Source organism: Hemitrygon akajei, chromosome 7 (genome assembly GCF_048418815.1).
Source record: "Hemitrygon akajei chromosome 7, sHemAka1.3, whole genome shotgun sequence".
In the NCBI taxonomy this organism is placed as follows: domain Eukaryota; kingdom Metazoa; phylum Chordata; class Chondrichthyes; order Myliobatiformes; family Dasyatidae; genus Hemitrygon; species Hemitrygon akajei.
In genome coordinates this window covers 17,895,945-17,920,324 of record NC_133130.1, presented here as the reverse complement: position 1 = coordinate 17,920,324, position 24,380 = coordinate 17,895,945, and the positions used below count along the sequence as shown (strand labels likewise).

General features: G+C 43.2%; 1 long non-coding RNA gene across 2 annotated transcripts in view; it reads left to right on the top strand.

The window, feature by feature from the left end:
- Nucleotides 1-664: 664 nt before the first annotated feature.
- The window catches only part of LOC140729965 (uncharacterized), a 33,080-nt gene continuing 9,364 nt past the window's right edge, over nt 665-24,380 (top strand). The window contains exons 1-3 of one of the 2 annotated variants that reach the window (XR_012099444.1): nt 665-781; nt 7,702-7,819; nt 20,682-20,772. This is a non-coding gene — a long non-coding RNA (uncharacterized lncRNA). Of the gene's footprint in view, nt 782-7,701; nt 7,820-20,681; nt 21,465-24,380 lie in introns of those variants that run through there. The other variant, XR_012099443.1, reaches the window with a different exon arrangement.

Genomic DNA, 24,380 nt, shown 5'->3' with positions numbered 1-24,380 from the left:
GTGGTCGCACAACCAAGTCTTTTGATAAGCACCAGCTGCTCATACGACCATCCTCCACCTGCTCCCCTGGCTCACATGACCCTGATCGGGGTGCTAAGCAGGTGCTCCACCTTGCCCAAGGGTGACCTGCAGGCTAGCAGAGGGAAGGAGAGCCTTACACCTCCTGTGGTAGAGACATATCTCCACCCTGCCACCCTGTCCCCATATGACAAGGAGCTTTCACTCACTGTCCCAAGAATATCATTATTTTCACATGCAGTGTTCACATTGACTCCTGTCAGTTTCAGGAAGAATGCTTCAATCCAAAACATTCTATTATCATAGACATGCATAGACAAAGTTAAGGAAGTCGAGCATGTCATAGAACACAAACCTCTACAGATGGAGTAATGCTGACTGGTGACATCATGGTTTGGGATTGCAGTCTTAGTGGGCAGGAATGTAAGAAGCTGCAGAGTAGTTGACTCTGCCCAAAACATCACGGGCACATCCCTTCCCACCTTTGCTCATATCTACAGGAGATGCTGCCTCAGGAAGGCAATATTCATCATCACTGTTCTCCACCATTCAGTCCATGCCAACTTCATGCAGTTACCATTAGGCAGGAGGTACAGAAGCCTGAAGTCTCAAACCACCAGGGTCAAAAAGAGCTACTTCCTTTCAACCTTAATATGGCAAAGTTATTTCCCATGGTATGGGAGTCTAACACAAGAGGGCATGACTTCAGGATTGAAGGACGTCCATTTAGAACAGAGATGCAGAGAACTTACTTTAGTCAGAGGTTGGTGCAACTTGTTGTTATGAGCAGCTGTGGAGGCCAAGTCATTGAGTGCATTTAAGGCAGAGATAGATAGCTTCTTGATTAGCCAGGGCATCAAAGGGTATGGGGTGAAGGCAGGGGAGTGGGGATGACTGGAAGAATTGGATCAGCCCATGATTGAGTGGTGGAGCAGACTCGATGGGCCAAATGACCTACTTCTGCTCCTATGTCTTATGGTCTAACTACTTGGGTCCTGAACCAACCTGCACTACCCCAATCACTACCTCAGTATTGCAACTGACTGATCACTCTGCACTACAATGGACTCTTTCTTCTGGTCTAACTGTGTTCTCTTTCTTGTAAAGATATGCATTGGACTGTTACATTCATGGACTGTGGATTTTTTCAGAATTATGGTCTTTATTTTTCTGTGTTTTTCACCTGTTCCTTTCTGTTTTGCCGTGCAAAGGGAGGGGTTCGGGGGATGATGTTCTTGTTACATCCTGTTAGTTTTTTGTGCGGGGATGGTTCGATGGTCAACGTTCATGTTCCATTTTCTTCTGGGCGGACTTGGGAGGAAGGTCAATGTTCTTCCGGTTTTGTGTGGGAGGAGAGGGATTGGGGGTTGATGATTGGGATACTATTCTTTTTCAGCGGGGGTGGTGGGTTTAATGTTTCTCTCTGAATGATTTTTGTGTTCTTTCTTTGTTCTGTGAATCTCTGGAGAAGGCAAATCTCAAGAGTTGTATACAGACACCTGCTTTGACAGGAAATGAACCTTTGATTGTGTATAATTTATGCTTTGCTTGCGAATGCAGCTTCTTTGATGCATGCGCCTGTGATACTGTTGCAAGTAGGATTTTTCTTTACACCTGTGCTGTACTGAGCCCTGTGGGCCTCTGTGGCATGCTGCAGAGCGTTAAGCTTCAAGGTTTCTCAAGCATCTGTATTTTCTAATTCTTATTTTAACTTGAGCTATCACGCCCTTGTGCTTTTGGTTTAATCTTATCAAGTTAATTGTGATTGGCACGGTTTCCCACATTCTATGATTATTTAAAGGGAACCCATGTTGAGAACTTGAGCTGGGTTCTTGTGCGTTTGCATTGAGAGTGATTTATCTCGTGGTGTCGCTTGGTTGTGTCTCCGATGCTCTGTCGGTATTCCGATGTCTAATCTCTTGTTCCCCTCGCTTCATGGGGAATGTGCTATTCCTCCACTTTTGGGTTAAGCCGTTGCTTTCGCTCATCTTGACTAGGCCTGACATTCCTCCACACCTGGGTCCAGACCTGCCAGCGACCATTGTGACATGTGCATACACGTACTTGTGCATATGACAATAAACTCAACTTTGACATACATAAATGGCATGCCAAACAGGATTTTGCAGCAACAACGCAGTAGATTGTGAATTGCAAGTTAACATACTTAAATTAACATAATTATACATAACTTATACAATGAAATAGACATCATGACACCAGCTGAGAGTGACAACTAGCCCAAGGAAGAAGCTGTTGCTGAACCTTGCGGAGTGAGTCTTCAGGCTCCATTTAACTATGCTGTGTTTGAGAGACAAGCAAGTCATCATAACCTGGTCCATTTGCCTAAAGAAGGTGGCACTGATTATCAATGATCCCCACATCCACATCATGCAGCCTTCTAGCTGCTATATCAGGCAGGAGGTACTGAAGTGTGAAGGCCCACAAGAACAGTTACTTCCCATCAACCATTTGGTTCTGGAACCAACCTGGACGACCATAAACATCACCTCAGCAATGGAAAACTATGGACCACTTCTTGTACTGTCATGGACTTGTCTCTCCTTTTTTTTGCAGGAAGGTGGAGACACAAGAGTTTCTGCAGATACTGGAAACCTGGAGCAACACACAATAAGTGCTGGAGGAACCCAGCTGTTTGGGCGTCATCTACGGAGGGGAATAAACAGTCAACGATTTTGGTTGAGATCCTTTATTCAGACCAGAAATAAAGAGTACAGAAACCAGAATAAAAGGGTGTTGGGGGAGCATATTGAATTGTGGACAGTTCATTTTGATGCTGCCTGACCTGCTGAGTCCCTCCATCTTTTTTTTATTTTGTACTCATGTCTTGTTTTTCACAGTCATTTTTCTCTCTCTCATTACTGTCTGAATTTAATTGAATCGACTTTATTTCTTACACCATCCACAAACGTGAGGAGTTTTATGTTACACCTCTGTCAGAATGTGCAAGGTGCAATCTATAGTAATTAGTAATAAAGGTTATTTACAACAGGCCAGTCAATATAACACAGAAATACAATTGCGCCAGCATGAATTAATCAGTCTGATGGCCTGGTGGAAGAAGCTGTCCAGAACCTGTTGGTCCTGCTTTTAATGCTGTGGTACCCTTTCCTGGATGGTAGCAGCCGATCAACATAACCGATCGACAGATAATGCAATAGCCACAGTTCTACACACCGTCCTTGCACATCTGGAGAAGAGGGGTGCTTATGTGAGAATGCTGTTCTTGGACTACAGTTCAGCATTCAACGCCATAATTCCCTCCAGGCTTGACAAGAAGCTCAGCGACCTTGGCCTTCACCCTGCCTGGTGCAGCTGAATCCTGGACTTCCTGTCAGATAGCTGGCAGGTAGTAAGAATGGGATCACTCACCTCTGCCCCTATGACCCTCTACACAGGTGCCCCTCAGGGCTGTATCCTAAGCCCCTTTCTTTACCCTCTGTACACTTATGACTGTCAGCACCCACAGCTCCAATCTGCTAATGAAATTTGCAGATGATACTACATTGATTGGCCTAATCTCAAATATTGACAAGGCAGTCTCCAGAAAAGAAGTCATCACCCTGACACAGTGGTGTCATGAAAACAACCTCGCCCTCAGTATCACAAATACAAAGGAGCTGATTGTGGACTACAGGAGGAACGGAGACAGTCTAACCCCTATTGACATCAGTGGATCTGGGATTCAGAGGGTGAACAGCTTTAAGTTCCTTGGCATAAACACCACCGAGGATTTCATGTGGTCGATACATACTGGCTGTGTAGTGAAAAGGACACGACAGTGCATCTTTCACCTCAGACGGTTGAAGAAGTTTGGTATGAGTCCCCAGATCCTAAGGACTTTCTATAGGGATACAGTTGAGAACATCTTGACTGGCTGCATCACTGCCTGGTATGAGAACTGTACTTCCCTCAATGGTAGGACTCCGCAGAGAGTGGTGTGGACAGCCCAGTGCATCTGTAGATGTGAACTTCCCACTATTCAGGGCACTTACAAGGACAAGTGTGTAAAAAGGGCCTGAAGGATCATGGGGACCTGAGTCACCCCAAACACATTACTAATGTGCAGTTTTTATTTTCTGTGTGTAGTCTGTTCCTAGGTGCCTGTGACGCTGCAGTAAGCAAGCTTTTCTTGTAGCTCCTGTACCTCAGTGTACTTGCATGGATGACAATAAATTCGACTGAGGGAAAACCTGAGATGTAACCTGTGAAGAAATCTATCTGTGCTTTGGGCCCTCCAACCAAACCATAAGACCATAACACAAAGGAACAGAATTAGGCCTATCAGCCCATCATGTTTTCTCTGCCATTCCAACACAGCTGTATTATTTTCCCACTCAACCCCATTTTCCTGCCTTTTTCTTGTAACCTTTCATGCCCTTGCAAATCAAGAACCTATCAAACTCCACTTTAAATGATCTGGCCTCCATTGTGTCTGTGGCAATTAATTCTATAGATTCACCACCCTTTGCTCAAGAAATTCCTCCTCATCTCTGTTTTAAAGGGACATCCTTGTATTCTGAGGCTCTACCCTGTAGTCCTATACTCCACCATTACTGGAAATATTCTCTCCATGTCCACTTTATCTCGATCTTTCAATATTTGATAGGTTTCAATGAGATCCCTCTTCAAACTTCTAAACTCCAGTGAGTGCAGGCCCAGAGCAATCAAACGCTCTTCACATGTTAACTCTTTCATTCCTGGAAACATTCTTGTGAACCTCCTCTGTTAGCACATATTTTCTTAGATAAGGAGCCCAAAACTGCTCACAGTACTCCAAGTGTGGTCAGCCCAGTGCCTTACAAAGCCTCAGCGTTACATCCTTGCCTTCATATTCTAGTCCTCTCGAAATGAATGCTAACATTGCATTTGCCTTCCTAACCACTAGCTCAACCTACAAGCTAACCTTTGGAAAATCCTGCACAAAGTCTCCCAAGTACCTTTGCAAATATGATTTTGAATTTTCTCCCCATTTAGAAAATAGTCTATGCTTTTATTCCTTCTACCAAAGTGCATGACCATACACTTCCCTCACAGTATTCCTTCTACCACTTTGCCAAAGCAGCGTCATGCATGGCACCTTGTCAAAGGCCTTCTGAAAATCCAAGGAAACAGAATCCACTGACTCTTCTTTGTCGATCCTGACTGTTATTTCCTTTTGTCAGGCAAGATTTTCCCTTAAGGAAACTATGCTGGCTTTGGCCTCTTTCATTGTGTGCTTCCAAGTACCCCAAAGCTGCATCCTTAACTATAGACTCCAACATTTTCCCAACCACTGAAGTCAGGCTAACTGGCCTATAATTTCCTTTCTCCCGCCTCTCTCCCTCCTTAAACAGTGGAATGACATTTGTAAATTTCCAGTCTTCTGGAATCATTCCAGAATCTAGTGATCCTTGAAAGATCATTACTAATGTCTCCACAATCTCTTCAACCACCTCTTTCAGAATGCTGGACAGTAGTCGATCAGGTCCAGATGATCTATCCATCTTCAGATCATTCAGCTTCCTCTCTATCAAATCCTCATTCTCCTGTGCAAGCTGAATGCCATTGAGCTGCAGCTCAAGTTCCTTAACATGGTCTCTAAGGAGCTGAAACTTGACACACTTTGTGCAGATGTAGTTATCAGGGAGACGGGGGTCTCCCAGAGTTCCCATATCTCACACAAAGTAAATACTACTAACCCTGACTCATTCTCACAGTAACTATGAGCTAATAGGGAAAGAAAGATAAAAACACATACCAGAAACTTACTTTGAGCTCCCGCCTTTCTTGCCCAAGCCTAACCGCTCTAACATTGTCCACTCCAAAAATGGCTGCTCCTAGAATGGCTGCTTGCACCTAACTTCATTTTATTGGCCTCTGCTGAGTGCCTAATAGATGGTTATGATTGCTGCCTTCTGAAAATTCCAAAAGGCTGCGAACTCCTCTTAAAACTCATGACTTCTCAGCCAAATAGGTGACTGCTCACAATGATTGCAGCTCTCCCCTCTTAACTCTTCTCTTTGCCTCACCCATCCATCACCTCCCCTGGTGTCCCTCTCCCTTCCCTTTCTCCCATGGTCCACTTTCCTCACCTATCAGATTCCTTCTTCTCCAGCCCTTTACCTTTTCCTCCTCTTATCTCTCAACTTCTCACATCATTTCCACGGCTTCACCTATGACCTTAGACCATAAGACCATAAGATATAGGAGCAGAATTATGCCATTTTGCCCATTTTGTGCTCCACCATTTCACCACGGCTGATCTAATTTTCCTCTCAACCCCAATCTCCTGCCTTCTCCCCATATCCCTTCATGCCCTGACTAATCAAGAATCTGTCAACATTTGCCTTAAATATACATAAAGACTTGGCTTCCACGGCTGTCTGTGGCAAAGATTTCCACAGATTCACCACTCTCTGGCTAAAGAAGTTCCTGCTCATTCCATTCTAAAAGGACACCGCTCTATTCTGAGGCTGAGTCCTCTGGTCTTAGACTCCCCCACCATGGGAAATATCCTCTCCACATCCACTCTATCAAGACTTCTTAACATTCAGTCAATTTCAATGAGGTCACCCTTCATTCTTCTGAATTCTAGTGAATACAGGACCAGAACCATCAAATCCTCTTCATAAGATGAGCCATTCAATCTTGGAATCATTTTCATGAACCTCCTTTGTACCCTCTCCAGTTTCAGCACATCCTTTCAAAGATAAGGGGTCCAAAACTGCTCACAATACTTCAAGTAAGGCTTCACCAGTGCTGTATAAATTTCATCATTACATCTTGCTATATATTTAGTCCTCTTGAAATGAGTGCTGACATTGCCTTTGGCTTCTTCACCACAGTCTCAACCTGCAAATTAACCTTTAGAGAATCCTGCACAAGGACTCCCGAGTCTCTTTGCACCTCCATTGTTTGTATTTTCTCTCCACCTAGAAAATTGTCAACCTTTTCATTTCTTCTACCGAAGTGTATGACCACACTTTTCCTGACACTACATTCCATCTGCGATTTCTTTGCCCGTTCCCCTAATGTGTCTAAGTTCTTCTGTAGCTTCTTCACTTCTTCAGAACTACTTGCCCCTTCACCTATCTTCATATTGTTTGCAAACTTTGCAACAAAGCCATCAATTCAATCATCCACATCATTGACATATAACGTAAAAAGAATTGGTCCCAGCACAGATCCCTGTGGAGAGCCATTAGTCACCAGCAGCCAACCATAAAAGATTCCTTTGTCTCCTGCCAATCAGCCACTGCTTTATTTATGTTAGAATCCTTCCAGTAATACCATGGGCTTGTAGCTGATTCCCTCGAGGGTTTATCCATGAACTGCTCTAACAATGTGTCTCATAGGCACTCTATAACTACTCCGTCTTGGAATCCAGCACCAACCTGACTTCCTAAATCTATCTGCATATTGTTCTTCATTAATATTGCAACATTGCCCTTTTGGCATGCATTTTCCACCTCCCGTTGTAGAATGTTTGTAATTTGTAGGCCACATCCTTATCCTTTCCTTCCCATCCCTTCTTATTTCGGTTTCTTCCTCCTTCCCTTTCAGTACTGATGAAGGGTCTCGGGCTAAAAAGTTAGCTGTTTATTAATTTTCATAGATGCTGCCTGACCTGCTGAGTTCCTCCGGGGTTTTATACATGATACTCTGTTTCCTTCTTTTTAGGCTAACCTCCTGTGACCTCATTGCACTTCCAAGAACCGAGAGCAGCAGGAAGCTCGACCACGTCTTGCAAACCAATTATCGTCATCATCACCTGCTTTCATCTCTGCCTCAAATCACAGTACGTGCTTAACATGGTCTCAGGTCTCAGCTGGGCAATTTTATATCTGAATTAAACATGAATTCCCTAATGTTGTGCTCCATGAGTGAAATTTCAGGAAGTTTGTACACTTGTTATTTATGACTTTGTAAGAAATTCGCCAAGAAGCTGTTTACAATAATGTCTCATGTTCTGCGCAGAGCCTGAAAAACCACATATAGTCTGAAAAAATGCATTATTAAAACTATTGAATGCGGAGAATGAATGAATCAAACTAATTCCAATGGCAGAGAAGAAACAGAAAGTGTATTAGTTTTTAATGATACAAATAATCTGGATACGAAAACATTGCTTGCTAGGTTGGGGGAATTAGTGTCCAATGGCCATCAGTTTCAAACTAACAATAATAAAGTAGACGAGTCTCATGACATACACCAGTGGTTTTAAACCTGACTCTGATTCTATTTCTGATTTGGAGATTGATGGAAAATTCTGTACCATATGTCATCAGACCATGAAATGCTTTATCTCTGTGAAGAGATGTTACAGAAAACATTGGTTCTTTAAAGGGAAGGGTATGTACAGTACAATGCAAAAGTGTTAGACACATATCTGTATATATAGCTAGTGTGCCAAAAACTTTTGCACAGTGCTATACTTGTCAACGTGGATCGGTGAGCAAGTTCGTAAATCTAGAGGGAGCAAAGGATGTTGGGAATGGTGAGGGTGGAGTGGCATGGGTAGGGTGTGGGACGTGTCACAAGAGTTGGAGTGCCCGGCCGGAAGTGGTGTTGGTGCAGATACACTCAGCCCTGAGACACCATGCAGGGTCATTTGATTTCAAACAATTGGTTTATTAATCATTACAGAATGTCTCTCCAATGCTTTCCGCTCCCTCCACTATCCTTTCCCCACTTCCCAACTATGAACCCTACTCTCTGCCCCCTTCTCACTCTCAGTCCACAATAAAGACCCGTATCAGAATCAGATTTATCATCACTCACATATGTCATCAAATTTATCTTTTTTGCAGCAGCAGGAGTACAGTGCAATGCATAAAATTACTTCAGTACTGTGCACAAGTCTTTGACACCCATATATATATACGTGTGTGTGTGTGTATATATATATATATAATATATATATAGTATGTACCTAAGGCAGTATATTGGCATCAGAATGGATGACACTTATGGGCTTCCTCCAATACATCCTTAGTTGGTTATTAATGCAAACAATGAAGTTCAGTGTATGCTTCCATATACATGTTGGTAAAAATGAAATTAAATTATTAGAGAGATGTGACATGGGGTCGGAAGGTGTTGAATTGTTATGGAGCTAAGGAACTGCAAGGGTAAAAATATCCTGATGGAGTTATATGTAGACCTCCCCCAAATAGTGGGAAGGTTGTGGTCTACATGTTACAATGGGAGATAGAAAATGCATACCAAAAGGGTAATGTTACAATACTCGGGGGTGAGGGGGGTGGTCTTCAATATGCAGGTAGATTTGGAAAATTAGGTTTGTGCTGGATTCCAAGGGGGGGGGGGGTTTCTCAATTGCCTACAAGATAGTTTTTTAGAGCGTCTCGTGCTTGAGCCCATGAGGGGAATCAGCTACTCTGTATTGAGTGTTGTGCAATGAACCAGAATTGATTCGAGAGGTTAAGGTAAAATAATTCTAAAGGGTAAGCGATCATAATATGATTGAATTCACCCAGAAATTTGAGAAGGAGAATCCAAAGAGAGATGTTACAGTGGAGTAAAGGGAATTACAGAGGAATGAGACAGGAGCTTGCCCAGATGGATTGGAGAGTCAACAGTTCAGAAGGCACTCGATATATACATCACAAAGAAGAAGGTGTTCCCTAAAGGAAAGATGACACAACCATGGCTAACAAGAGAAGTCAAAACCAACATAAAGTCCAAAGAGAGTGCATATATTAGAGCAAAAATTAGTGGGAAGTTAGAGGACTGGGAAGCTTTTAAATACCGACAGAAGGCAATTAGAAAAGTCATCAATAAAGAGGATACCAAAGGGTTTCTTCAGATACATAAAGTGTAAAAGAGAGACGGGAGTGGATATTGCACTGTTGGATACTGATGCTGGAGAGGTAGTAATGGGGGACAAGGAAATGGCGATTGAACTGAATAAGTATTTTGCAACAGTCTTCACTGTGGAAGACACTAGCTGTATGGTGGAAGTTCCATGTGTCAGGGTTCATGAAGTGTGTGAAGTTACCATTACTAGGGAGAAGGTTCTTGGGAAACTGAAAAGTCTGAAGATAGATAAGTCACCTGGACCTGATGGTATACACTCCAGGGCTCTGAAAGTGGTGGCTGAAGTGATTGTGGAGGCATTATAAATGCTCTTTCCAGATTCACTTGAATCTAGAATGGTTCCAGAAGACTGGAAAATTGAAAATGTCACTCCACTCTTCAAGAAGTGAGGAAAGCAGAAGAAAGGAAATTATAGGCCAGTTACTCTGACCTCAGAGGTTGGGAATATGTTGGAATTGATTGTTAAGGTTGAGATCTCAGGGTACTTGGAGGCACATGATAAAATAGGCCGTAGTCAGCATGGTTTCCTCAAGCAAAAATCTTGCCTGACAAATCTGCTGGAATTCTTTGAAGAAACAACAAGTAGGATCGGCAAAGGAGAATCAGTTGATGTGTACTTGGATTTTCAGAAGGTCTTTGACAAGGTGCCACATGCGAGGCTGCTTAACAAGCTATGAGCCTGTGGTGTCACATGAAAGATTTTAGCATGGATAAAACAGTGGATGATTGGCAGGATGCAAAGAGTGGGAATAAAGAAAGCCTTTTTTGGTTGGCTACCGGTGACCAGTGGTCTGTGTTGGGATGGATTTGTCTTATGTAATATGCCAATGATTTGGATGATCGAATTGATGGCTTTGTTGCAAAGTTTGTAGACAATGTGAAGATAGATGGGAGGGCAGGTAGTTTTGAAAAAATAGAGAGGCTTCAGAACGGAAGGTCTTCGTCAGATGAGGGGAATGGGTTAAGAAGTGGCAGATGGAATACAGTATCGAGAAGTGTATGGTCCTGCACTTAAGTAGAAGAAATTAAGGGGTTTACTATTATCTAAATGGAGAGAAAATACAGAAGTCTGAGATGAAAAGGGATTTGGGATTCCTTGTTCCCTAAAAGTTAATTTGCAGGTTGAGTCTGTGGTGACGAAGGCAAATGTGATGATAGCATTCACTTCAAGAGGTCCAAAATATAAAAGCAAGGATGTAATTTTGAGACTTTATAAAGCACTGGTGAGGTTTCCCCTGGAGTATTGTGTTTTGGGCCTCTTAGGCTACATCCACACTACACCGGATAATTTTGAAAATGCCGGTTTCATGTAAAAACAATAGGCATCCACACTATGTGTTTTTAAAAATATTTCTGTCCACATTGAAGCAGAGATTTTGGTGAATCTCCTCCTACTGCACATGCGCAGGACATGTCTACCGAAAGCAAGCGACATGTTTGGTGTTGAATCTCGCTGTGAATGTGTTTGTGTAGTTACAGACTAGAAAAACTTAAACGACGGGCAGCTGTTGGCCCTCACGCAGGAGGACTTAAAGGTAAAAAAAACCCAAATACTGGAGTGTATGGAGGCAACCGACAGGGAGTTCACGGACAGATTGACCTGGCTGACGACGAACATTGAAAAACTGACTAACTCTGTTGCATTAATAAAGCTCCTTGTTAAATGTGTAAAACATGTCTGCATCAGTATTACCTTGTATTTCCATACAACGTTACATTAGGCTGTTACACATCTATTGTCAGAGAAGTACTTGCATAAATAGGTAACCCACCTTCATACAAGCAAGGACAGAAAACAGGGCCAAGTGAGTATACTTATTTATTCAGTAAGTTATGGGTCAAAGTATTTGGTGAGTACATTTCTAACTCTTCTGGCTTCAGTCTCATTGCTGTCTGTTCTGAAATTGTTAGGTTGCATTCAGGAAAACAATGAATTAGCACACTGCTGTCTGACAACATTTTCAGATTTCTCTGGCTACCCCATGCACACTGATCTGCCCAAGCAGCATTTTCAAAAATACACATCTTGGACAGCGTTTCTGAAAAGCTCCAGTTTCGGGAGACGAAAACACTGTTTTAGTGTGGGCGAAGGGTAAAAACGAAGACAAAAAGCTTTGGTTACGGATTTATCCGGTGTAGTGTGGATGTAGCCTTAGAAAAGATGTGCTGAAATAGAGAGAGTTCAAAAGAGGTTTATGAAAATGGTTCCAGGATTAAACGGCTTGTCATATGAAGAACATTTGATGGCTCTGGGCCTGTATTCACCGGGATTACGAAGAATGAGAGGTAACCAAATTGATACCTATCGAATGGTGAAAGGCTTTGATAGAGTGGATGTGGAGAGGATGTTTCCCATGGTGGGAGAGTCTAAGACCAGAGGACACAGGCTCAGAATAGAGGGGCGACCTTTTTTTAAAAGAGATGAGGAGGAATTTCTTTAGCTAGAGAGTGGTGAATCTGTGGAATTCTTTGCCACAGGCAGCTGTGGAGGTGAAGTCTTTATGTATATTTAAGGCAGAGGTTGATTGATTCTTGACTGGTCAGGAATGAATGAATATGGGGAGAAGGTAGGAGTTTGGGGATGAGAGGAAAAATGGGTCCGCCATGATGGAGTAGATTCAATGGTCCAAATGGCCTAATTCTGTTCCTATATCTTATGGTCTTATAATCTTATGGGATAAATAAATCTGAATCCATGTCTAAAATATGAACTGTGCAATACATAAAATGGCTGCAGTACTGTGCAAAGGTCTTAGCTAGGGTGCCTAAGACTTTTGCACATTACTGTAATTATTTGACTGTAGAAAGGTAGGTAATGATTCTTATTGCATTCTTTACCAAACAGTTAGCAACTGCCTGAAGCCTTGTAATCTGGATGAAAGAATATGGCTCCTGAGGAAAGAGAAGAGCGGGGCTCGATTTGTTGTGTTGTTGTTTTGTTGCTCTGCTGAGCATTTTATGCATGTTATGCTGGCGCTGCAATGTGTGGGGTGGCACAGTACAGGTGACTCGGGTTCAATTCCCACCACTGCCTGTGAGAAGTTTGTATGTTCTCCCCATGACCACGTGGGTTTCCTCTGGGTGCTCTGTTCCCTCCCACAATCCACAGATGTACAGGTTAATTGGGCATTGTAAATTGTCCCATGCAGTTTCTAGGGTTAAGTCATGGAAATGCTTGGTGGAGTGGCTTGAAGGACCAGAAGGTCTTTTACGTGCTGTATCTCAATAAATAAAAATCCTTGGGTGTGTTGGTTGTTAATGTAAACAATGAATTTCACTGTATGTTTCAATGCCCACAAACTTGAATCTTGAACCTTGAACAACAACAACAATGATAAAAAGATGTAAGGATCTTTACAGTAAATCAGTAAGGATCCTCACCACCCAGGGCATGTCCTTTTCTCATCACTACCATCAGGGTGGAGATTCAGGAGCCTGAAGACCTATATTTGACATTTCAGGAATGCCGTCTTCAACTCTGCCATCAGATTTCTGAACTGCTCATGAACTCATGCACAACTCGTGAACTTGATATTTTGCTCTCTTTTTACAGTAATTTTTTAATATATTTCTTATTGTAGCTTGGTGTACTTTTTGTGTATTGCTCTGCACTGTGTTGCTGCGGCAGAACAACAAATTTCACAGCATGACTCACACACACACACACACACACACACACACACACACACACACACACACACACACACACACACACACACACACACACACACACACACACACACACACACACACACCACCACCACCACCACCACCACCCCCCCCCCCCCCACTCGGTACCTGGTCCTATCAAATTCACAATATCTTGATGCATAATCGGATTTATGTGAGAAGAGTTCCTTGAGTTTTTCAAAACCTTTCAAACTAATGATTTGTCACAGGGTTTGTGCTTTATAGCACAAACTGATCTACTGTGTGTATGACATATTTGGATTTAATATCAAGTTAGAAGTTATATCTCCTGCTTCTTCCGTTTGATGTAGCTTCTCCACAGAACAATATTTAAAGATCATGTCACTACATTGGGACATTAGGCTGCACAATGTTCTAAATACCAAATAAGAGTCCACAGGAAAATCAGGAACAAGAGCAAATATCATCTGAATTAACCAAATGCTGCAAAGGTCCTAGATATTATGTGATTAAATGTGTTATGGAGAGGTGCAATTATTTTTGAAAGCAAAGGGAATTGAGGGTTTAGTGTGGATCTGGCACAGAAGAGTTGAGGCCTGGGGTCGATCGTCAATGACCATATTGAATTGCGGGGCTGCTTACGGGGTTGAGGGAGTTACTCCTGTACCTATTTTCTTGTCTTAAGTTAGTTTTTAACTTAAAGTACAGTGGTCTGACTTTGTCATAACCTTTTCCCTCACCTTTCTGCTAAAAATATTGTGTTCACTTGCCTGTAACTACTGGTGAGAACCTGAGCCTGGAAATTGAACAAAACTGGAACAGGAAATAAAACTTATTTCAGCAAGTCATGCAGCCAAAATGCCAGCAGTGCAACCAGCACAATTATTTTAAAGGCTTGAAGAACATTTGAGATATTGTCAGGAACAATACTCAATCAGAGAAAGCCAGCTTGGGATTGGATGACAGCTGACCAATAGGCGTTGGTTGTTTCATCTCACTGTAACACCTCCCTCTTGCAGATGATCACCTGTAGGATTTGAGGTGAGATTTGGTTTGGGTTGGAATACTCGGCTTGCGATGGCAATCAGTCCATCCTCGTGGTTGCAGGCTGTCACGATGTCATTGCAATGTTGCCTGCAACTGCGCTGGCGCTGGTGGTTGGTATGGTCGGGATAAGTTGAGACCTTCCAGGCGGAGATGAAGGTCCAACTCTGTATTTGACAATCTGCCCGATGAGCCTGCTGTGCCTTTGGGAGCATGGGGTCACAAATGGTTGATGTGGTGCCGCTAGGGATGTCCGTCTATGATAACTTCGTAGAGTGCTTTCCCCGTGTCTTTGTCAATCTGATCTGGTACCTAGGGGTCATGCCCATTGCAATACTGTCTGACCCACACTGCAGCTCCAGGCTTGAATGACTTCACCCGACAACCAAGGTCTGTGTGGCTGTGTTTGTACACTTGACCATCTGCTGTCTCGAGATATTGGGCACTGTGGCAGCATTGCATCCAAAATGCATTTCCTCCCCAAAAGCACTTCAGCTGGAAACTGCTCCTCGAGGCCTGGATGTGGTGTAATTTGATATGTCAGTAGAAATGTGCTGGGAGCCTCAGCTGATGCTCCTTCCTCTTGATTTCTGAGTGACCGTTCAGATTTATCCACACGCCTCTCTGCTCAGCTGTTGGACTGGGTTTGATACAGGGTGAGTGGATGTGGATAATTTCACTATTCTGGCAGATCGCAGCAAACTTCTCTTCACTCAGCTGGGGGCTGTTGTCAGAAACAGACACTTCTGGCATTGTAAAGTGGCTGAAGACCTGCAACATCTGTTGAATGACAGACTCTGTCATTATTGACTTTACAGGTATAACTCCTCACCATTTGCAATAGGCGTCAACCAGGACAAGCTAGGTACACCTATTGACTGGGACAGCAAAGTCTATAGGTACTCAACTCCAATGTCTGGTAGCCTGTAGCCATGGTTGTCGATCGGTTCTACTTGGATTCTTTGCAGCCATGGAGCACTGAGTATGCTGCTTGCATACAGATGTGATATTTCTGTCTATGCCTGGCCAGTATACAAAGCTTCTTACCAGGTCTTTCATTTTATTGACACCCTGGTGACCATGGTGGAATTGTTTCATTACTTTAGTTCTAATGGTTTGAGGAGTCACTATTCAGACTTCAAACATTAGGCAGGAGTCAGTCCACAGTTGAGAGCAATGTATGACATCAGTAGAAGGGTACGACATCTTCCTCAGCCTTGACTAGCTATCAATTAATCTGGAGATACTCTGAAGAAGGGGATCTGCAGCCGTTTCTGCTCTAATCTTGTCGACCGTGACCGGAAGACCTTTGACAATATCCGATACAACCTGGTAAACTTCACCATCAATTGAAACCAGAGCCATGACTGGGTCTTCATGGGTTGATTTCAAAATCATAGGCTAATAACATCATTGCTCACCTTTATAGATGGTTGGCTGTATACACTTGGGTGCCTTTCTAAGACCTGAAGGCGGACAACAGTAGCTTGAGCATAGTAAGGAGAGTGAAGTGTCTGGACTGAAACATGTCATGAGAAGGTTGGAAGCCTCTTGGAATTGTTCGGACCATTTGCATGTGCCACCATTGCTAAGCAGGGCATTCTATATCTCTCTCGGTTGCTGCATTGCTGGGAAGATACGTTCTATGTATCTATCATAGAAACAAACGGAGGGCTGTGCAGAAGAGAAGGTTTAAATTGATTTTACAGAGGATTAAAAGGTCAGCACCATATTGTGGGCCGAAGGGTCTGTACTATGTTGGAGTGTTCCATGCGTAAGGGGATTTCTTCTTTTTCTTTGTTACTGTGTATGTAATCAAAATGGCTTCTTTGTTGCGAGAGAATGCTGGAAGCTAGTTTGGGTTAAAATTTACTGATAACGAGAATTGTATTCCTTTGTAAACCAATTGGGATTAATGTTGTTCTTTCTTCTGAGTCTGTAAGCTATTGTTGGCGGGCTTTTGGGGAGATCGGCGCGAGGGGGTGAGAGAGAGAGGACGCGATGCTGTAAGCTGGGCGAGGAACGGACCCCAAGCGGGGGTCCAAGGCCAGGAGGTACCCCAAGGAGAGGAGATGAAGCTAGATGTGCTTGGTTGACCACTTCAGATGGTCCTGAGCTGCGAGTCGAGGAGTTCGGAGGGGATCGAATGGTGGCCAGAAGACTTCAGTAATTGAGCTCCAACGGTTGTGCACGAAGTGGTTTGGACTTTGATAAGTTTGGCGTCTTTTCTTTTTTTTATATATTCTGTATCGTTATTAATCACTTAGTTATAGTAACCTTTATAAATTGTACTCATTTAATCGCACATGGTGTACTGTCTGTTTTTGGGCAAGGCGGGGACATCACACAGCATCCACACCAGCTGATTACCCAGTTTGGCGGGGCCGAAGGCTGCTCCCCCTACACGAGAACGAGCTGAGCGAGCCTGAGGCGACCCAGCGGGTTACACATGTTTTATGTTCTATGATTGGTTTATGTTTGGGCAGGACAGAAGGAATTCTGTTTATACTTCCTGCAGCTTACATCTACCCAGGGGAAGTTCATGTCCATCATTTGGATGTGATGATCATGATATCCTGGTTATGCGATCACTGATGCCAGGATAAAGTCATCTGAATTGTAAAGACATTGCCAAGAAGAAGTCAATGGCAAACCATTTCTATGGAAAAATTTGCCAAGAACAATCATAGTCCTGGAGACCATGATTGCCTACATCATATTTCATGGCAGATAAAAATGATGCTGATGATTACATTATTTGTCCCTGGATGTCATAAAATTAATGATTCTAAAATAAATATTCATGTGGTAAATAAACTGAAATTCTTATAAAATATTTTTAGTTCAGTTTAAGTGTTGATGAAGAATATAATTGATGACATAATGTTTGAACTGGAGGCTATACTAAGACAAATTGTGTAAGTCTTTGTTTTGTGGAGGAGTGGCATTTTGGGGGTGGGGTGTCATGGGCACATGATGAGGAGAAAAGGGAAGAGACCAGCAAGAAAACGAATCTCAAGGCTGTATATGGTGACAGATGTGCACTTTGATAATAAATTTACTTTGAACAGTAACTTTAGTATCTCATCTTTCAAGGGAACCCAGATTCAGATCTATTTATCACAGGTGCATCAAAACATACAGTGAAATCCGTCATTTGTGTTAACAACCAACACAACCTAGGGATGTGCTGTGAGCAGCCTGCACGTATCACCACAGGGTCTGGTGCCAATATAGCATGCCCCTTACATTCATCAGAACAACACAAGCAACAACAACAGAAACACATCTCTTTCCTCTCTCCCACCCACCAACTCACACACAGTTACTGGGCTGGGAATCTATAAGTAATTGGTGACAATCCGCATTTTTCTCTGTTGGGTTGGTGACTCCTGTTGAGTTTGGTCTGAGGACACATTCAGGTGTACTCCCAGCTGATGCGGACGGCCACTCACACAGATGATCCCATGTGCCTTGACTTCCAGAATTCCAATTGACCTTTGGTATTGAGCCCAAGGCTCACCGATGACAGGACCCAACCTCCAGGCTTCAACTCTGGATTTCCACATTCAACAATTTCACTGCATCTCATTTCCAGATAATGGAGCTTTTATATCATTTAACCTTACGTGCATGCTACCATATGCTGAACATTTAGGCATCTAACTTCATACAGCCAGATGGCTCAACATGTTGTTTTCTATTGTTGTTCTAGGCAAAGCAATAAAATTAATCAGTTACACATTATCTTTATGTTGAAGTTGTATGAGATGTTGGTGAGCCTATGTGGAGCTTTGGTCACCTGCTTACAGGAAAGATATTAGAGAAAATTTACAAAGAAGTTGCCAGGACTTGAGGACCTGAGTTATAGGAAAAAGTTGAATAGGTTAGAATTTTATTCCCTAGAATGTAGAAGAATGAGGGGAGATTTGATAGAAGTATACTAAATTATGAAAGTTAGAGATAGGCTTTTCCCTTGAGATTGGCTGAGATTAGAACTAGAGGTCATGGGTTGAGAATGAAAGCCGAAACATTTAAGAGGAACATGAGGGGGAATTTCTTCAATCTCAGAGGGTGGTGAGAGTGTGGAATGAGCTGTCAGTAGAAATAGTGGATGCAGGTTCAATTTCAACATTTAAGGAAAATTTGAATAGATACATGGATGGGAGGGGTACGGGGAGTTGTGGTCTAGGTGCTGATTGGCAGGACTAGGCAGATTGATTGTTCAGCATGGACTAGATGGGGCAAAGGGCCTGTTCCTGTGCTGTGATGCTCTACTATTCTATGACCTTATTCAGCATGCAAAGCACTGGAGTAACTCAGCATGTCAGGCTGCATCTATGGAGGGAAATGGACAGTTGATGATTTGGACCAAGACCCTTAATTTTGTCTGTCCATTACTCTCTGCTGTTGTTGTTTGAGCCGCTGAATTCCTCCAGTGTTTTTTGTGTTGCTCCAGATTCCTGAATCTGCATTCTGTCATGTTTTGGCACATTATCTTCAAGTTTGGGAGCATGCAGCAGCTGTAAAGATCTTTAATTTTTTATTTAGAGGTACAGCTCCGTAACAGACTGTTCCAGCCTGCACTGCTTGGGTACACCCATATGAGCAATTAACCTGCAAATCTTTGTTTTTGGAATATGAAAGGACACTGGAGCAGTCAGTGGTCAGCTATGTGGTCACCGGGAGAATGTACAGACTCCTTACAGACAGTGGTGTAACTGAAACCCAGTCAATGGTATTTAATAACAGTGCTTTAACAGCTAAGGCACGGTGCTATCTTTACTTTTTTACCATCTGTCCTATCCTGAGGCCCTTCCTTGCAGTTCCCATCCCATGCCAAATTAATTTAAACCCTCCCCAACAGCTCTAACAAACCTGCCTGCAAGGAACTAATCCACATCAACTTTTGGTAAATCTCTTCAGTTCCCTCTCTAAAGCTTCCACACACTTCCTGTAATGTGGTGAGCAGAACTACAGAGTGGCCTAACCGAAGTATCGCACAGCTGCCATGTGACTTAGAATCATATCATTATAGAGTTATACAGCATGGACTGAGGCCCAACATGACCTTGTGACTGAGATGTCTATCCAATCTAATCCCATTTGCCTGCACTTTCCCCTATACCATTTCTAACCATGGACCTGGCTAAATGTCTTTTAACCCTTGCAGCTGTGCCTCCCCAGCAGCATCCCCTGGCAGCCCCTTCCACATACCCACCACCATCTGTGTAAAACTATTCCCCCCTCCCCATCTTTTCCATCTAGTTTTAGACTCCCCATCAAACCTCTATCCTCTTTCACTCCAAAACCAAAAGTCTTATCCTACTCAATCTATCCTCATAAGACGTGCTCTCTTATTGAAAAGCTGTCCACATTGATTCTACAGCACTTCCCCAGCACTGATTAAATTAACAACTTTTTGATCTGTTCACAGCCAATCATACAACATTGATACAAATGCATAATGAAAAGAATCAGAGGAGTAATTTGGCACATCTATTGCACGTCATTTGAGATGAACTACTTTGTGCTGCTACTGTCATCACTCCGTACAACCTAAGCCCATCAAACAGTAGCTAATCTGTTGTGACTGATGTTTACCGAGGAGGGAATATTGAACAATAATCCCACCTGGCCTCTCAGCATCACCTTTCTGGTCAAGAAAATCCAGCAGCTTCTCCACTTCTTGCGGAGATTGAGGCGTGCGAGGCTACCCACCCACTCTAAACAATTCTGAAATGCTCTTTCAGCTGTGGTTTGATGTTTAATGCTTTACCGTTTGCACAATTTGATGGAGTTGCTTCAGTGTGAACTGGACCTGTGGCTGAGGCCTGTAGCCATCGACACAGTGACATGGCTCCTGGGCTGCTTCCTCTCGTCACGGCAGCTTGTGGCCGAGGACTCATTTTTGGGGTTTCTGCAGTTTAATGTTTAATGTTCCGTGTGTCATTTGTTCATGATTTTTTCTTTATTTGTATGTTTGACAGTCTTGTTGTGGGAGGGGGGGCGGTTTTACTTAAATGAGTTCTATGGTGTTTCTTTGTTTTGTGGCTGCCTGCAAGAAGGTTGTATACAGTATACATTGATAATAAATGTACTTTGAACTTTGAACTACTTTTTTACAGGAGTATCATTGAGAATGTTCTGACCACCTCCATCTCTGTCTGCTATGGAAATTGCAAGACCCTGCAAAGGATTGCGAGGACTGCTGAGAAGGTCACTGGGGTCTCTTTTCTATCCATTAGAGATATTCATCAGGAGCGCTGCATGCACGGGGCCCCTAGCATTGTGAATGATCCCTCCCATCCATCCAGCAATCTCTTTGACCCCCTACCATCAGGCAGGAGGTACCATGCACTTGGACATCAACTGTTAGGATGGGAAACAGTGTCTTCCCCCAGGCCATAAGATGACTGATCTCACTGCCACTACCTAGATTTCATCATGTATGAAAAACCAGTGTCGTTATACTGTTTACATTTTAACAAGTCGTAAATGCACACGAGACCATAAGACAGAGGAGGAGAATCAGGCCATTCAGCCCATCGGGTCTGCTCGGCCATTCCAACATGGCTGTTCCCGGATCCCACCCAACCCCATACACCTGCCTTCTCGCCATATCCTTTGATGCCCTGACCAATCAGGAAACTAACAACCTCCACCTTAAATATACCCACGGACTTGGCCTCGACCGCAGTCTATGGCAAAGCATTCCACAGATTCATTACTCTCTGGCTAAAATAAAAACCCTCCTTGCCTTTCTTATTTGATAATTAGTTAACACATTATTATTGATTAACTTGTTTGTGGCAATATTATTTCAGGTGTTATGTGCCTGGAGAAACGTTGTTTAATTTGGTGGTATAAGTGTGCATGGTTGCGTGACAATAAACTGAACTTGAACCTGGATCATAAGGCTCAGCATACATAACTTCTCATGCTGACTGAGTTCCTTTGAAGTGGAATCACTATTACTATTGGGAATGTGGATTCTAATTTACATTTAGAATGTAGTCAAGGATGCCATAAGTGAAGTGAATCCAGAGAAGTGTGAAGTGATACACTGGAGCGTCAAACTTATTGGCAGAATACAAAGCTAATAGCAGAATTCTTAGCAGTGTAGGGGGAAGGGGAAATCTTGGGGTCCATTAAAGATAAGATATAGGAGCAGAATTAGGACATTTGGCCCACTGAATCTGCTCTGCCATTCCATCATGGCTGATTTATTATCCTCCCTCAACCCCATTCTCCTGCCTTGTCATTTCATGCCCTTACTAATCAAGAACCTATCAACCATTGCTATTGTGGTGAACTACATATACCTGTCTGGATACGCTTCCCCCTGCTGACTGCTCCTGTGGCTCCTCCCACTGACCGTGATCCTCCCACGGACCCCGGTATAAAGGCGATTGGGGACTCCGCCCCGGCCTCAGTCTCCAGGATACAGTGTGGTGGTCAATTGCTGCTTGTCCTTTCTTCCAGCCAATAAAAGCCTATATCTCGCCTCGTGTCTCCGAGAGTTATTGATGGTGCATCAGCTATAAATTTGCAAAAAGACTTAGCCTTCACGGCTGTCTGTGGCAGTGAATTCCACAGATTTGCCTCCCTCTGGCTAAAAAATTTCTCCCCACCTTTTTTCTAAAGGGACGTCCTGTATTTTGAGACTATGCCCTCTGGTCAACAACCGATGTACAAAAGAAGACAAATTGTACAAGTAAAAAATAACACTGAGAACAGGAATTGTAAAGAGTTCTTGAAAGTGAGTCTGCACAGGCTGTAGAATCAATACAAAGTTGTGTTGATTGAAATTATCCGTATTGGTTCAGGAGCCTGAAGCTGGTGCTGTGGGACTTAAGGCTCCTGATGGTAGTAGTGGGAAGAGACCATAGCCAGGATGGTGGGTGTCCTTGATTATGGATGCATCTTTCCTATGGCAGCATTCCTTGTAAGTGTCTACAATGGTCAATCGTGCGAGGGCTTTGCGTGTGAGGTGAAAGGTGGACTGAGGAGTGTTTTAATTTCTTTCCTCCCACAGATGCTGCTTGACGTGCTGAGTTCATCCAGCAGTTCGTGATTGCCCCAGTTTCCAGCCAATCTTTTGTACATCTGTAATATATGAGCTCTGTTACTTGGCTTACAGCCTTAAGTTCAAACCCCAAAGTATATTTACTATCAGATTTGTATACATTATACAACCTTGAGATTCTTCTCCTTACGTGCAGCCATAAACAAATAACTCCTAAACACCCCATAAAAAAAGACCGTCAAACACTCAGTGTGTGGAGAGGAAACTAAAACAAATCGTGCAAACAGTAAAAGTAAGCAATTAGCATTCAGAACCAAAGTAGGTCCATAGACACGAAGCCTGGAGCAGCCATAGCGGGCCACTGTCCCAGCCTCAATTCAGTGCAGAGCTGAGTAACGTAACAGGGCCTTCAGACTCAGAGACTGGAGCAGGCCACAGTTTCAGTCTCAATTCAGCGCAGAGCCCAGTAAACATCGCAGAGCAGCGAGCGGAACCAGCCTGGTCCTCACATCTTGTCCCGACCCCTTGCCCTTTCAATCCAGCTGGCTTGGCATTTAAATCATTCAAGCATCGTGTCGTCCCTAGCTCTAGGACGCGGGCCCTGTTGCATCAATATGCTCTGGCCTGGACCCCACTGCCACCTTTCAGCCTGTATCTGACCTTTCCAAATCAGCCTGGCACTTAGATCGATCAGACCTTGCTTCCAGTTTAGGTGGACGGGCCTTCAATCTGCCTCTCCTCTGCTCTGAATTTGCTCCTTTCCACTCACTCCAAATTTGCCTGAATATGCTTCGACTTCTCCTCACACCTGCACAGTCCAACCCTCGACTTAGCCTTGCCACTGCTCACTCGCCCGCATTGCTTATATGATCATTTACCATAAATTTTAGAAGAAAAAGTGTTATTAATAAAAGCTTTAGTCATATGATTTGTTTTGTTTACTGCCAGTAAATAGTCACTGGGCTTCACCAGCGCCATCTTAAACCAGAAGTTCTGATCGCCGACCCACAGGAAAGATTGAAAAATTTACAGAAAAGAGGGTGCAGAGGAGATTGACAAGGATGTTTCCTGGATTAGGAAGCATGCCTTATTAGAATAGGGAGTGAACTTGGCCTTTTCTCTTTGGAGCGACGGAGGACAAGAGGTGACCTGATAGAGGTGTACAAGATGATGAGAGGCATTGATTGTGTGGATAGTCAGAGGCTTTTTCCCAGAGCTGAAATGGCTAGCATGAGAGGGCACAGTTTTAAGGTGCTTGGAAGTAGGTATAGAGAAGATGTCAGGGGTAAGTTTTTTACGCAGAGAGTGGTGAGTGCGTGGAATGGGCTGCCAGTGGAGGTGGTAGAGACAGAAACGATAGGGTCTTTTAAGAGACTCTTGGATGGGTACATGGAGCTTAGAAAAATAGAGGGCCATGGGTGACCCTAGGTAGTTCTAAGGTAAGGACATGTTCAGCACAGCTTTGTGGGCTAAAGGCCCTGTATTGTGCTGTAGGTTTTCTATGTTCTATGTTTCTAAAGCTTACAAGGATGTTTCTGGGACTTAAGAACCTGAGTTATAGGGTCAGTTTGAATAGGTTAGGACTTTATTCCCTAGGGTGTTTGAGAATGTAGAAGTATACAAAATTATGAGGGGTATTGTCTCCTCGTAATTTTGTAAGTTATACTTTTACATTCTCATGGATAGGGTAAATGCAAGCAGGCTTTTTCCACTGAGGTTGTGTGAGACTAGAACTATAGTTTAAGGGTGGAAGTTAGAAGTGGTGGATACAGGTTCAATTTCAACATTTAAGAGAAAT